This window comes from Ursus americanus, chromosome 27 (assembly GCF_024610735.1).
Source record: "Ursus americanus isolate L20-20 chromosome 27, mUrsAme1.1.p, whole genome shotgun sequence".
NCBI lineage: Eukaryota > Metazoa > Chordata > Mammalia > Carnivora > Ursidae > Ursus > Ursus americanus.
In genome coordinates, this window is record NC_142153.1 from 19,145,490 (window position 1) to 19,161,777 (window position 16,288).

The window sequence follows — 16,288 nt, forward strand, 5'->3', positions numbered from 1 at the left end:
CTGGGCTTCACCACTGGAAATTCGGCTTCAGAAGGACCAAGTCTGGCTGATGCATCTGTGTGTTTTTACGATTTCCTATTGACGATGCACAGCCAGGATTGAGACCTGACCTAAGGTGCCAGACCTGTCTAGTTCTCAGCCTTTGTATTCCATCAGTCACTAGCTCTGGAATTACACGGCCCCTCTACAGCAAGGAAGCTAAGCTACCAATATCAACCTTATAAAGGAGCTCTTGCTGTAAATCTAGTCCTAACTTGACATTCCCGTTTCAGTAGCTGGATATCCCCCCATCTTGTGTTCTTCTTCCTCTGATCCTTAGGCTAGGAACATGCTTACTACTCAGATCCGCCAAAGCAGTGGTTCTCAACCAGGGACTGATGTGCCTCTCAGAGGACATTGTACAATGTCTGGAGACATATTTGGTTGTCACAGCTGGGAGAGGGGGTGCTACTGGCATCTACAGGGTTACAGACTAGGAATGCTGCTAAACATCCCACAATGCACAGGACAGCAGCCCCCCACAACAAAGAATTTTCTAGCCCAAGATGCTAACAGCCAAGTTTCTGACACCTGCCCTAGGATCTCGTCTGTTCCCAGCTCCCAGCCCCTAAAAATAAACAGTAGTTCAAATTTATCACCTAAGATACCTGTAGATTTTCAAGACCTACCCATAAAGATGCCAGCTTAGCAAGTCTAGGACTCTGTCCTAGAATTGACATTTTAAAGAGCAGACCAGGTAATTCTGAACCAAGTGATCTGAACTGTACTTTGAGAAACACTACCGTCAAGAGATTGAAGTCTTGCCTCCAATACTAGCTTGGTACCTGAGACTATCCGCCAGCTAACTGATTTCCCTGGGACAAGCATTCTGTCTGCCTCAATTTCTGAATATAGTGCATTCCTGGATTCCCTGTCACCATACTCACCCTCATGCTCCCCCAGGTCTTGTCCTGTTCCAGAAAGCAGAACTAATGACAGGTCTTGACAGTTGGGAACCTACAGATTAAAAATATGCACTGCCTGCCCTCATGGAGTTTATGCGCTACTGAAGGAGGACAGCAATAAAAAATCGCAGGTAATAGAGAAGTGCTTCCCCATTTCTATCATTGCACTTTACCCCAACCCCCATTACAGCACTAAAGGTACTCTGGCAGAGTGACAGGAGTCAAGAATAAATCCATCTAAATATTGTCATCTGGTCCACACTTTTCTTCTCTTACAAAAGGATGTCATGAAAAACTTTTTCCCTTTTTTTTTTTTTTAAGATTTTATTTATTTATTTGAGAGAGAGAGACAGCCAGCGAGAGAGGGGACACAGGCAGGGGGAGTGGGAGAGGAAGAAGCAGGCTCCCAGCAGAGGAGGCTGATGTGGGGCTCGATCCCAGAACGCCAGGATCACTCCCTGAGCCGAAGGCAGACGCTTAACGACTGAGCCACCCAGGCGCCCCGTGAAAAACTTTCTTTAAAGCACTGTCAAAATCGAGATGCATTCTGGTCAAGCATTCCCCTGATTTACCAGTCCAGTAGCTGTGTCAAAAAGGCTTTATATATGATAAAAACAATAACCAAAGAAAAAGTTCCCTACATCCAACTTTTTTTGACTGCTCACATTTCCGATTAGATAATTTCAATTGTTCTTATCTTCAAATTCACTGACTCACTTGTTTACCGTCTCCAAATTTTTAAATTTCAGATATTATTTTTCACTTCTAGAATCTATTTGATCCTATTGTTGTTAATAGTTTCTATTTTTGCTGAAATTTCCTATCCATTTATTGCTTTCCTGTCCATTTATTTCTTTGTTTTGGGGCAGAGTTATAATAGCTGCTTAAAAATCCTTGTCTACTTATTCCAACATCTGGGCCTCCACTGATGGTCTTTTGAGTATGTTTCTTCATATATCTGATTAATTATATTCTGGACATTATGAATTATACATTATAGAAACTGCATTCTGTGTTGTTGTTCTGAAGAATTTTTATTTTTTATGTTTAGTAGGCAGTTAACTTGGTTGTTCTGAAGCTCCAAATTCTGTCCCCCCTATGGTGGGCAACAGCTGAAATATCTTTTCAGTTATTTTTGTTTTAGCTGGGCTTCTTAAAGTCAGCCCCAAGGATGTGGAGTTCGGAGATCACTGAGAGATTTGGGCAGTGTGGCTACTACCTTCTGTGGCTCTCTCCTTTTCAGGATTTCCTTCTCACTTTCCAGACTCTTTGGTCACTCTGAACTCTGATTCCTCAACTAGTAATGATTTAAGCTTTCTGTATGAGTTTTAATTAACTCTTAGTGGCATGGGGTCTGCCCTAAGTTGAAAAGATGTTAAAAATACATTTCTCCTCTTACTAGTGTTAAGTCCCCTCAAGTTTCTGCATGTTTTTGGTCACTCTCCATTACCTTTAGATAATTTTTAACGTTTTATCTAAAGTTTAATTGTGTGTGTGTGTGAGAGGGCTGGTCTAGCACAAGCTACTCCATCCTCCATGACCTGCTCAAACTCTCATTAGTTTCTTGCCCTCTCCTCCCCCAGTTAAGGACCTGCCTGGGCTTTCCTGGATACAGATACAAAACTCTAACATTCTCTAGAAAGAAGTTAATCATTTAAATGAAAATATTCATACCTCTTAAGATAGGCCTGAATTCCAAAACTGAACTCATCATACTTGATGGCCCAGTACCCATCCAAATACCATGTAGTCCCAGTCTACATGCCGATCAGTCCATGGCTTCAACTCAGTATTCTAGCAGGAATTATATTTTTTCAGTTATTCTAAATGCTTAAGACAGAAGAACATATTAAAACATTCTACCATATTTCATTAACCAAATTAGTAAGACAGGAGTGCTTTTATAACTGTGACTTTCTCTTCATGATACTTTTTAAAAATGACATTGTCATAACATTAGCCTGAGGGCCTTAATACAGGTAGCTTCCATTATAATTTTTTCAGGCTCACTCCTGTTGAAATCCATTTCATTTAATGAAAAGATTAGAAATAAAATGTAAAAAAAAAAATTCCACAACTGTATTTCCCCTTTCCTCACCCACCTGTTAGCTTACAGTTTATTTTAAAGTGCATATTTGATTAAGGGTACCTGATGGTTAAGGCAGGTTTTGCTTTATGATATTTCCTGTGTACTTCACCCCAGGAAAATCTCTGACACTATTTGGTGTATTTCTGTTTAATTTTTTGCCACTGGACTACTTCCCTTAAATATTACTGAGGCTTATTTTCTATGATGGAAAAACAATATGCTGTCTTTCTATTTAGTTTTGTGTTTCAGTGCTGCTCTTGTATTTCATAAAGGATAAATTTTCAGAGAGCATAGCCAGGACTTATAAATTAAGATCTGCAGGTGTTTATTTTTCTTACCGTGTTTTGCAAATCTAATGAGGTTTTGCAATCCTGTTCTGAGTGCTGCTAGTAGAGAAAAAGGGGTGTAGCACTACTTGTTAGTGTTTATTTTTCCATCATGCAATTTCCTAATTCTGGTCCTTAGAAACTAAATGGAACTGTACGGAAGAGAACAAAGATAACAAAGCACACCTCACTATTCCTTTAAAAAGGTGAAAACCTGAATATAAGTATATGCCAAGGTAAGGAATCAAGTCATGACTTCTATTAGTTCCCTAAGTACCACCTGACAAAATTAAGTGGTATAGCTAGTCAATCACACAAGGAAAAAAAATAGGCAATGTTTTAAGCTCCTAATGTCTTATTTATTCTTTTTCTTTATTATTCTTTATGTAAGTATTAGTACCTATTTTTTTATTCTGCGGCTAAATATATTCCACCAAAGGTTTTTTGTTTGTTTGTTTTGTATTGTTTTTTAACTGGTAGCAGAAAATCCCCAGGGATAAACGGGATGTACCTAGATTCGGGAGAACTTAAAATTAAGATAATAGTTTAGCAGCCCACCAGCATTCATTCAGCTTCATATTACCTGTGTATATAAAATGCCTTTCTCAAATGTGGTGCTTATTTAGGAAAGACCAGTGGACTTCAGACCAACCTAGGCTGTTCTACAGCACCTCAACCCTAAATCCTAGTTTAGATCAGCTTCCACAGCAGCAGGAATTTTTTCAATTTCCTATTGTGTAGAAAAATAATTTCCCTGTCTGTTTACAGAAACAGAACCTTCTTCCGTGTTCCCTTGTTCTTCATTTTTAGTCCAAAAATCCTCTATAGAAGGCCTTCTACATACCCCGTCACTGCTGCTTTTACCTCTCCACCTGTGACTACCAACTTTGTTTTTCCATGTTCCTTTTACTACTCTAGCCTCATTCCACACCAGTGTGCCCTTTCCAGAATATAGGAAAATGGACAAAGGTTTAAGCATTTAACAGAAGGGTAAACAAAAAGTTCTAATCGACAAATCTTCTCTTGACTCTCCCATGAAAATGCCCCTTCTGATTTTTTTCCACTCTGAATTCAGCTCTCATTCCAGTGCATCCAGAGTTGGAGAATCATATACCATGGCCCCAAGTACCAGTTTTGAAACTTCTCATTATCCCCACGCATCAGCTCAGGCTTTGAAGCACATACCATCCACACCCATTTCCACTGCAATTCTGCACTGCTTTTCTTAAGTGTCCTGCCCACCTGAAGTCTGGCTCATAGTCCTGTCTTCCTGGAGTCTCCCATCTCGGTTTCATTGACTCCAGCATTCACACTATTGTGACTTCTTTCATCTTCCTTAAAAAATTCTGTCCCCTCAGCTCAACTGATCTTTTACTCCACCTTAAATTAACTATAGACCAGCTGGGTTAAATGTGCTTTTTGCTCCACTGTCTTCTGAGATTGGAAATCCTGATCTCTATCTGAATGACCCTCCAAGAGCATCCGTTTACCCACTGCACTTTTCATTTAAAATGTTTTGAAATATTCGTTCTCAGTTCCAAGCCCTCTCTGTTATTAATAGATTTAATTTTCTTGAAGTTAGTTTTATTTCTAAATCTAATAAATTATTCTTTTTAATACATTATATTATTTACTAGTTACTGCATTCATAGAACATAAAGTATCATTTCCCAATTCAATACTAACATTTTCCTATATAACAAATATATTAGTTCTAAGAAATTCCACATCTTGCCCAGTTCCAACAGTAAACACGATCCATAGTTTTCTCTTTAATATTAGAAAATAACTGATCAATTTGCCATGTGGTGTAAATAAGAAATGAAAGATGAAGAGTCATCTCACATGTCTGAGAACACATTCTCTGTTCTTTCTTCTTTCTCCTCCCACCCCCATTGTCACAGCTCCTACCCAGAAGTTGAGGAGAACGGTGCTGATACACCAACTATTTAACTGCATAGAGTCACAATTGAACAAGTACTAAATGCACTGACTTCTTTCTTCCTGAATCTCTTTCTCCTGGGATTTTTCACCTCACTCATTTTAAACCCAAGGGAAGTAGGGGAATTTGACCTTGATTTTATAGAACCAGGGCTTCTACTTTCAGTAGTGTGACAGCTTAGATACTATGAATGGTACTCCTTTATCCAGTGTATAAAATATTTGTAAATATCTTTTGAAACATCACTCATACACATAAAAGAAAAGAATTTATAGATACCAAACAAAGGGAAAGCAGGAACGTCAGAGGCCAATGAGTACCAAGCTCACTCTCACCTAAAAGTTTCTGCCAAATCCTGGAGACTTTGGGCTTTGGCTTTGACAGGAGCCCAAGAAATGGGATGTAGGAGGCTGTATTCACCCACGAGTGACTACAAAGGGCTATACTTTCAAGAATAACAGTGAATGAGAAATAAATCTTATTGCACAAATGGGTACAAAGAAATGTTTTCTTTTCTTTGGCACTAAGTAGAATGGAAGGGAAAAGCATCTTCCCTTGAGATGTAACCATAAGCTGGCCTTAGATGGATTTGTGATTCAAAGTCACGCTACTTATTTTAAAAGAAAAAAATAATCTCAAGGAGATAATTCAGTTTGAAATGGTCTCAGTTGGTTCTGTTTTTCTGACCTTAAAATAAATCCTACCAAAAAAATTTTTCAAAGAAAATAAGCAGCTCACAGTCGGAGTTAAAAATACACAGAGAAACAAAAATATGATTAGGACAAAGAAAAACAAGTAGAAAAATTTAAAAATCTCAAGTGTAGAATATTATCTATACTTAACATGTTTAAAGAAATAAAACTTCAGAATATAAGCAGGAAATTCCACATAATAAAAAGACTAAGCAGATATGAAAGAAAAAAAATAACTTCAAAGAATAAAAACTGAAAATTCAGTGGGTGCATTAAACATCAAACCAAGCCAGAAAGAATTAAAAAACTAGAATATATCTGAATAAGTGGCCCCAAGTACAGCTTACACAGACAAGGAGATGGACTATATGATGAAATAAAGGTCAAGAGAGACACAGAACATGATGAAAATGTCTAACATATGTCCGATTGAAGTATAAAAAGAAGGTAACAGAATGGGAAAGGGGTAATAACGGTAATGACTGAGAATTTTTGAGACATAAGATCTTGGAATCCCAGTGAATCCCAAGTATAATTAAGATAGACATTTCAACAAGGGTGATGAAACTGCAGAACTACATAAAAAACATTCATCTTAAAAACGGCTAGAAAATAAAGAGTATTCACTCCAAAAGTGTGTCAGTTCAGCAGATTGCTGGCTTCTCACCAGCAGATATGAAGCCAAAAGACAGCAGAAGAGTATCTTCCATGAGCTGAGACAAATAATTGTCATCCTAGAAATTATCTTCCAGTAGTAAGGCAAACAAAACAAAACCCACTAAAGCAAAATGAAGGTATTTTTGAGATAAAAATTGAGAGAATTTAACACCAATAGATCATTATTAAAAGAAATTACAACAGAGAAAGGCTAGGCAAAAGGAAAATTATCCCAGAAGGAAGGTCAGAGATGTGAGAAGAAATGTCAAGCAAAGATATCAAAGATAATAATGGGTAAACTAAGCAAAACTGTATTTAAAAAATAGTAATACTTAATTTGTAAAAGGGATGTTAAAACTAAGTATTAGGCAAAATAGCTTGCTGTTGACAGTGAGAGGGAGATTGGACAAACTATCATAAGGTCTTAGATTTGTTCAAGAGGACAGAAAAAAAATGTTAACTTTATACTCTATTAAGTAGGCAAATTAAAATACGTAGGGTAACAAGGGAAAGAAGAGACAAAGACCGTATATTCTCCAACAAAAAGAGGGGGGGAAATTAATCCAAAAGAAATTTAAAAAGGAAAAGAAAGGGATGCCTGGGTGGCTCAGTTGGTTAAGCGTCTGCCTTTGGCTCAGGTCATGATTCCAGGGTCCTGGGATAGAGCCCCCACACTGGGCTCCTTGGTCGGTTGGGAGTCTACTTCTCCCTCTGCCTGCTTCTCCCCCTGCTTGTGCTTGTGCTCTCTCTGACAAATAAATAAAATAAATTTAAAAAATAAATGAGAAGAAATTTAAAAAAGAAAAAAATAGGTGGAAAGCATATAACAACAGAAATCAATGTAAAAATATTAGTCATCAAAATGAATGTAAATTTGTCAAGCACTCCAAAATTTTTCAATCACATTTTTTATTTTATCTTATTAAAGATTTATTTATTTGAGAGAGAGTGCATGCATATGCACTTGTGAGTGGGGGGAGGGGCAGAGGGAGAGACTCTTCAAGCAGACTCCTTGCTGCAGAGCCTTATAACCCATGAGATCATGACCTGAACTGAAACCAAGACTCAGATGCTTAGCTGACTAAGCCACCCAGGTGCCCCTCAATCGTAACTTTAAATGTCAAGGAAAAATTGTTTAAAGACACATAAGAATTCAGAAAAATCAATGAATGGAGAAAAGATATTCTAACAAAAAATGTTACAGCTATGTTAATTATAAATTCTAAAGACATTACTATATAAATAAATCAGGTTACTATATAATGATAAAAAAAGACATTTCGCTTTGAAGATAAAGCAATTCTAAACTTGTATGCATCTAATAACATCAAAACATACAAGCAAAAATTTAGAACTATGTAGAGAAACTGGAAAATCTACCATAACACATAGCTCTAAATAATCAATAGAGCAGACAAAACTCAGAATTGAATGTCATAATCATAAAATGTGACCTACAAGATACGTGAACAACACTTTACATAAGAGGACTGATATTCTTTCAGGCATTTGGAACATGCAAAAATTGGACTCCTACTTAGCCATAAAGTTAGCCTCCAAAAATAAAAAAAGGGAACAAAGACCATATATTCTGCAAAATGCACTGAATTATTTAGAAATCCTAAAAAAGGATGACTTACAGAGTTAAATGATACTTAGTGAGTGATGCCTCTTATCTATATGCAGCTGTCCCCTTTGGAGTTTTATATAAAAGGCTACTAATTTCTTTACCATCTTCCAATATACTCGCCGTAAAGGAGATACATACCATATAGAGAAAAACATCAAAAATGCATAAACTACTCCCTCCTGGAATATATATTATAGAAATCAACACGGAGCTAAGGAAGATAGAAAGTTGAAGCACAAATAGAGTGTTTTTAAAAGATAAATCTAAAATTTTACACATTTGAAAAATGTGAGAGTCCTCAGAAGACAATTGGTAACTTTAACATATATATATCTCGAACTTGCTAAATGGGTAGACGTGGGCAGCATTAACTTATTGTTGTTTATTTTACCACAGATACATAAGAACTCCTGATGATGTGATACTAGTGCATGGGTCAGTGTCTGGGAATTTCCAGTGTAGTACTCTTTCGAGGACTTTGGCTACAAATGGAGGAGAATGACATTAACAACAGGATCTAAGGGAGACTTTATTCCTAACATAGAGGAGATTTGAGTACGTTTAAATGCTAATGTCGGGGCGCCTGGGTGGCACAGCGGTTAAGCCTCTGCCTTCGGCTGAGGGCGTGATCCCGGCGATCTGGGATCGAGCCCCACATCAGGCTCTTCTGCTATGAGCCTGCTTCTTCCTCTCCCACTCCCCCTGCTTGTGTTCCCTCTCTCGCTGGCTGTCTCTATCTCTGTCGAATAAATAAATAAAATCTTTAAAAAAAATGCTAATGTCAAGAAGTCAAGAGATAAGAAGAGGTAAGAAATGCAAGAGAGAGGACATAATTTATAGCATGGTATTCCTTAAAAGGAAGTAGAGGTGAGAACCTAGAAGACAAGTGATGAGATTGGACTTAAATAGCAAGGACAGCCTCTCCATTGTGGCAGAATTAGAAAGGTTAGGGATAGGTACAGATCTGTAGGAAGATTTGGTGGCAGAGAACTGAAGTTGCTCCCTTCTGAAATTTTCTCCATGAAGAAGAAGATAAGGTAATCTAGGAGTAATGCATAAAATAGTAGAGGATCAAAGTTTTGGGAAGAGGGTTTGAAAGAGTTGTTAAGGAACAGGTAAAGTGCATGAGAATCACAGATTTGCTACATAGTATTAAGGACCCAGAAGATTTTTATAATGATTTTATAATGATACTTATTCAGTTGAGCAGAACTCAGCAGCCTAGGTGTGTGTATACAGAAGATATAGATAGTTGTATTCATGCAGGGTTGGGTTTTTACAGGACAGGTAATAAAAGGACAAAAAGCAAAAACCGTCTCAGATATTGGCAAGGGGGTAGTGAAATGATGGACCATGGAATCAAAGCTGGGGAGGGGAGGATAGCAAGAAAGCAGTGAGGCTGATGGATGGGAAGAAAGCAGATAGGCTGATAAAAGCAAAGACCCTCAAGGAATAAGGGTAACTGGATGAACAATCTATAGAGAGCTAGGAGGTCAGTCCAGGCTCTAGATACAGCTGTTTGTGTATAAAATAGGTGTCTTCCATTATAGTTCTTTTTTATAGAATATATCAGAACTATGGACTTACATATGGTTTTGCGATCTGGCCTAGGAATTTAGTGTAGTGGTTAGGTGTACCTGAAATCAGAAAACCTAAGCATAGTTACTTACCCTAAGTCTCAGATTTCTCAACCATAGATGGGAATAATAACAGCACTTCCTTCATATTTGTATGGAAAATGCATATTGACTTCCAAACACCCATCTTAAAAACTTCTGGGAAAAATCCATTTGTAACATGGTGATTCCTTGCATAATTTTAGATACCACTTGGCATATGATATTAATGCAGTTCCTTTACTTTATTCAACAAATATTTATTTGTTATTGGGTGCTATGATGTGTTGGACACTGTTCTAGGTGCTAAGACTAAGCAATAAACAAGAAAATCCCTGCCCTCAGGAGACAGATGCAAAACATAAAGGAAACAGGTATAACAGCAGGTGGTGATGATGTTTGGAGTCAGGTTAAATGGGAAAAAGGAGGATAAAGAATACCTGTGGAGTCTTATATATGATGCTGTAGGATAGGCCTCCCTAATAAAGGACTATGTGAGCATTTGCATGAACCACAGAGATATCTGTGAAAGAACATTCTACACAGAGGGAGCAGTTAGTACTAAGTTTTTCAAGTGAAGCCTATTTGACACATTTGAAGTCTGTAAAGAAGATGAATGTGGCTACAGCATCATGAAAATAGGCAAAGCTGGAAGAATATGAGATCAGAGAAGTAGCAGGTTAGCCAGATCCTAACACTGGCTTTCATTCTGAGTGAGGTAGGAAGTCACTGGAGGCTTTTGAGGAGAGGAGTGACATGATATGATTAATGTGGAGATTTGATGGTGGGGAAAAGCAGAGATACCAATTACAAGGCTATTAAAATAATCCAGATGAGAGTAACTTGGACGAAGGCAGAAGTGGAACTGGTAAGAAGTGATCAGATTCTCCATATATTTTGAAGGTAGAGCCCAAAGGTGTACTGGGTATGTGGTAAGAAAGAGAAAAGCCAAAGGTAACTAACTAACTATAAGATCTTTGGTCTAAGCAAACTAGAAAATGAAATTGCCATTTATTGAGATAGGGACAGTGTGGATTGGGATAGAGAAAATAAAGAGTTCATTTTTAGGCGTGATAAGCTTAAGATGTCTATAACATATCCCAAGTAGATGATATTGAGAAGGCAAATAGATATAGGTCTGAGCTGGTAACATGAACTTGAGAGTCCTCAAACTAGAGAAGGCATTAACATCATGATATTGGATGAGAGCATACAAGGAGAGAGCATAGGAAAAGAAGAAAAGACATCTGAAGACAGGGCCACCCCACATATAGAGGTCAGTTGATGAGAACAAACCAACAGAGAATATTCAAGATGTGCCAGTGAGGAAGAATCAAAAGACAGTGGTATTTACAAGCAAAATGAAGTAAAATGTCCAATGTCTAAGACACAAATGTGGAATTGGGCATTTGAGGTAAAATAGAGGCCAAGAACATCGTAAGAGAAGAAGTCAAGAAACCAGAGTATTACGAGGATTGTTTTTTGTGGATATTGCAATCACCAAGAATATTGAGAATCACATTAGAAAGAGTGACAGTGAGCCAGGTGTGAAAAATCTCCAAGGAACATGGAGTTCTAGAAGCAGGAGCCAATATAGGCCTACAGATATCTACAGTGTGATGGCACCAGCTTGCAATTCAAGTCAAATAATTGTGAATATGTTGGGTGTTGGTAATAATAGGCTGGCCATGTGAAAGTGTTGATGTTTAACTACTTTTTAACTTACAGAAATGGTGATTTCATATGGTTCGCTCTAATTACTGAACATATATAAAATATATCTGAATTGTGATTGACTTCATAGGGTGATATAGATTAATGTTAGTGCTATTTTCTTTTTCAGTTGGAGACTCCCTGAGATCAGGAATTTGTATTGTACCACATGTGTTTCTTTCATAGCACTTAGGATGTGCTTGGTACTTTCAGTTGGTCATGTACCACTTCTTATACATAGCTTATTACTATAATTGCTATTGCTGACTTCTGTTGTCATTTCAGGGTGATAATCATTCTCCTCACCTTCTGAGTTGAAAACAACTGAGAAATATACACAGGCATTAGATGGGGATCAATATCAGCTTTACTGCTGAGTAAACTGGAACAGAGAAAACACTTAGACCTGAGGCCGAGATGGGATCCCAAGTCTTTCTCCTCTGGAATGTATTCATGCTCTCAGTCCCTTGACAAACGCAAACTGCTTCCCAGGGGCACAGCCAGTTTCTAACATGAGGGGAGTGAAGAGGGGAGGGTGAGGCTGGCCTGGGAGTAGCAGGCGCAAGTACTTACAAAAGGCTCCAGTCCTTGATTGCTTTCTCTCCACATCTCCCAGAAGCAGTCTTTTGTGCTTTCTTCAGAGTCTTCATAGCCATCTGAGAACACAGTGTTTTAAAACTTTGTTGGACAAGTGCCAGGTTTGGAAGATGTGGTCAAAGGCAGACTACTTCCCCTTCCACTCTTGTCACCCAGGGCTTGCTGCAGTGAGCTTACCGCTGTGAGCAAGCAGATCTCAATGAGAGAGCCAGAGAGGCCAGGCCACATGTGTGCAGTGACCCTTCCAGATATTTACCAATTAGGTAAGACACTCCTTTCCTAGGGACATGTGGATTGAAGGAATTTGGGAGAAAGGTGGATGTTTTCTCCCCAGAGCATCTGATGATAGATGCAGGTTTTGTGAAGCCTGAAGCTTACACAATTTGGATAGTCCTCTTTAAGAAAAAGAATATAAAATTACAAGTGTGAAATTAGGTAGAAAGTTTGGAAGAGGCCTGAGCAAGCGAAGGTCTTGAAACTTAAGCGTTACAGCTTTACAGTAAATCCTCCTGTGCTCTTGAGAAGGTAGCAATACCTATTTCAATACGTGCATTAGTTAGGATGCTCTCAGACACAAACTTGCAAGCAAACCATCCTGAACTAGCTTAACTAATAAAGAAGAGTGGTGGCCCACATTAATGAAGAGTCCCACTGTTGGACAGGCTCCACAGTTGATCGAGCAGTGTAACAATGTCATAATGACCCAGTTTCTTTCCATCTCTCCTCTGTGCTGTCCACAGTATCTATTCCTCCCTAGGCAGGTCCCTTCAAGTTCACAGCATGAATGCCAGTAGCAATGAGGACTACTAGCTATCTTTTTCTTGTTAGAAGATAAAGGACAACTTCAATCATAGAGCACAACCTTGAACTTCAAAAAATGGCCTGTTGGATTCAAGAGTCTAAATGATTAAGGCCAGAGCCAAGCACTGTGACAAGAAGGATGGGGCAACCTTAATGTCAGGCCAACCAGGGCCCACGTCCAGAGATAAGGATAAGGATATGGCCTATCCAGATCATGTGGCTGCTGCACACTGGAGTGGAACTGAGGCTGGTGAAACAGCTACAATATTAAACCAGAGGTGAGAGCATGGAATGTTCTGAAAGCTTTCAAGATACTCATCTGATTTACATTTTCCCTTCCATTATCATTTTTCTCCACCGTGAGACTGAAGGCCCCAGGAAGGCAGGGTCCATTTGTTCACTAGTTACCCAGCACCTAGCATAAGTGCTCAAAATGTATTGAGAGAATACACGAATTTACCATAAACTTATGAGAAACAATTGGCAGGAACATTAAATAGGTATCTATAAGGGTTTACGTAAAAGGGAACTATATAAGAATATGAAATAAAAACAACAACAAAAGTAGAGATTATTGGATTTGAGCTCAATTAAGTAATTTTCAGGTCAGAATTATGTCTTATCAAAGAAAGTGGAAATAGGACAAAAAGATTTTTTAAGTGGCTCTTCAAACTAACATGCCTGAGGTGTCAGAGATTCAGTAAGACATCAAAAATATTTCACAAAGAAACAAAGATAATTGCAAAGTGAAGGATAATTAAGATAATTATTTTACTTTGAAATTATATAAGAAAGGACAATTAGATTCAATGTGAGCACTGAGTTTGTAGTTGTGTAACAGAATGCCTTGAGCTGAATGTAATGATTTAACAGGCCCTTCTATATACGAGTAAAACATAAAGCAAGTAAAATCTTTTTAGTGTGATAAAGTTATTGGAGGAAAAGTATTGTGTAACAATTTTGCATGACCTCTGACTTCCCATTTTTCACATTTTTTATTCTCTAGAGTCCTACCTGAAAAGATGGACAATAGTCTAAGTTTAGAGACTCAGATTATGTTTTAAATATAGTAAGCCCTTTTTAAAATTAAACAACTCACTGGTAAATATTTCAGGTAAAAGGTTTATTTTTTGAACTGAAACATTATGTTTCTTGAATTTTTGAATATTCAGTTTTATTGAAGCAAGCCATACCTGTTCTGAGTAATGTGGTGTTATGTGCAGTAGAGTTCATGTAGGGTGGGGTGGTTAGATTGCAATGATTTTAAATCAAGGCTCCACCTCAGAAACCTGGGAATGTTAGTAGGAGATTTAAAAAGGTCCACAGCTTGCCAAGAACTTCAGCTATTCTGATAAACAATTTGATTACTGATGCTGAGTCTTGCATACTAAACAGGTTATCCAAGTCTTAATCTTGATGCTTGTTGTGAAGATAGTATTTGAATCACCCTTCCCACCAACATGGTCATTTATTTGTAATTTAAATTAAACATTTAAATATAACAATGAATACATATTCATTTTCTGTGAATATGTCAGTATGCCATAAAGCATGGCAAAGTTTCCTATAACCACATGCCTCACCTTGACTTTCTGTACATTTCTAGTACTTAAGAATAGAGTAGGAAAAATTATGTCTAAGAAAAAAATGTATAAAATGGTATATTTTGGAAAAATAGATTTAAATTTTTTTAATTTGAAAACAATCAACAGTATATAAAAGGCCTTTGAAAGTTGAATGCAAAATTGTGTGAAAACTGTGCCTAAGAATATTATGCCAGTTGACATAATTTTTTTTCTGCATGAAGACTCTGATTTTGCTAGACCACTTAACCATCAACAGACATCCTCCCAAAGAGGAAAAAAATATGCTTGGTGACATGTTTAAAGTGCCCTCAGTAGTATTTAAAGTGAATGATCTTCAAACCAAGTAGCTATTTATATACTAAAAGATGGGAATCCTCTACGTTTGCACACTGATTTTAAGGTCCAAGATAATTCAATATATTCACAGAGTGAAGCCTTTTACAATGGCTTGTAATGGCCTATGTAATCTGCCTTACTACCCTTTCCACTGGGACTTCATCTGCTTCTTTTCCCTTTCTTACTTCTGCTCTACCTACACTGACTTCCTTGCTGTAGCCAAACATGCCAGGCATTCTCTTTTTTAAGCCTTCCTCCCAGCTGCTCCCTCTGCCTGGAACACTTCCTTAGACATCCGCCAGGAGAACTCTCTCACCTCCTTCAGTCTCTGCTTAGACTTCACTTTCTCAGTAATGCCTACCAATCCTGTCCATCTTATTTAACACTGTGACTCTCCCCACTCTTGATCCCCCTTACACTGCTTTTTCTCTACAACATTTATCACCTTGGAACATTCTATATACATTTTCTTATGTATTGTGTTTATCATCCATTTCTCATCTAGAATGTAAGCCTCATGAGAGAAGGACTTCCTTTTTTGTTGCCTGCTTAACCCCAGTCAGTGTCTGAAGAAATGCTTGCTCATTGTAGGCTGACAGTAAATATTTCTTGAATTAATGAACATTTCTATGACCTGCTTGCTTTGTGTTGAATCAGGAACCACTTTAATCATGTGACATGTTTCAAAGTCAAACTTCCTCAAAGAGAGTGTGAAAATGAGCAAATGAAATCCCGTTTAAAATGGTGTTAGGGTAGTAAGGAGGGCACGAATTGCATGGTGCACTGGGTGTTATACGCAACTAATGAATCATCGAATTTTACATCAAAAACCAGGGATGTACTGTATGGTGACTAACATGATATAATTAAAAAAATTATTATTAAAAAAATGGTGTTAGGAAGCCCTGAAGGGGGACTTCTCACACATACCACTTCCTACCTTTTACAGACCCCAACAGGAAAAAGCGTACCTTCCACAATAAGAAGTAGCTTACTTTACTACCCCAGTAACAGAAAGGATGATTTCCTACTGTCCCAGCAATGACTCAGCCAATGAGAAGTCACCACAAGGGAACTCTTGCTCTCCTCCAACGGACTCTGGATCCAAACAGCATTCAACTTAGACCTTTCCTCTATAAAAAACAAGCCCCTCTTCTTTGTTCTCCCAACTTGCCTAGCTTGGCACAGTTTGAATGTCCTAGACTGCAATTACTCTGGTATTCTGAACAAACTTATTTTGCTGGCAAATTAACTATCTTAAGGTTGACAAGAAGACTGTTACCTACCCCCCAGTAACATTTTCATTTCCCAATCTCCAGCAAAAAGATTGATTCTTCTAAGGAAGTAACAGAAATGGGT

At 37.9% G+C, this 16,288-nt stretch overlaps 1 protein-coding gene across 3 annotated transcripts in view; it reads right to left on the reverse strand.

The window, feature by feature from the left end:
• The window catches only part of LOC123780432 (uncharacterized), a 76,968-nt gene that overhangs the window by 59,830 nt on the left and 850 nt on the right, over positions 1-16,288 (reverse strand). For all 3 annotated transcript variants that reach the window (XR_006776410.2, XR_006776409.2, XM_087856446.1), the window contains exon 2: positions 12,183-12,265. The gene's annotated coding sequence lies outside the window, so the exon portion shown is untranslated. The remainder of the gene's footprint in view (positions 1-12,182; positions 12,266-16,288) is intronic.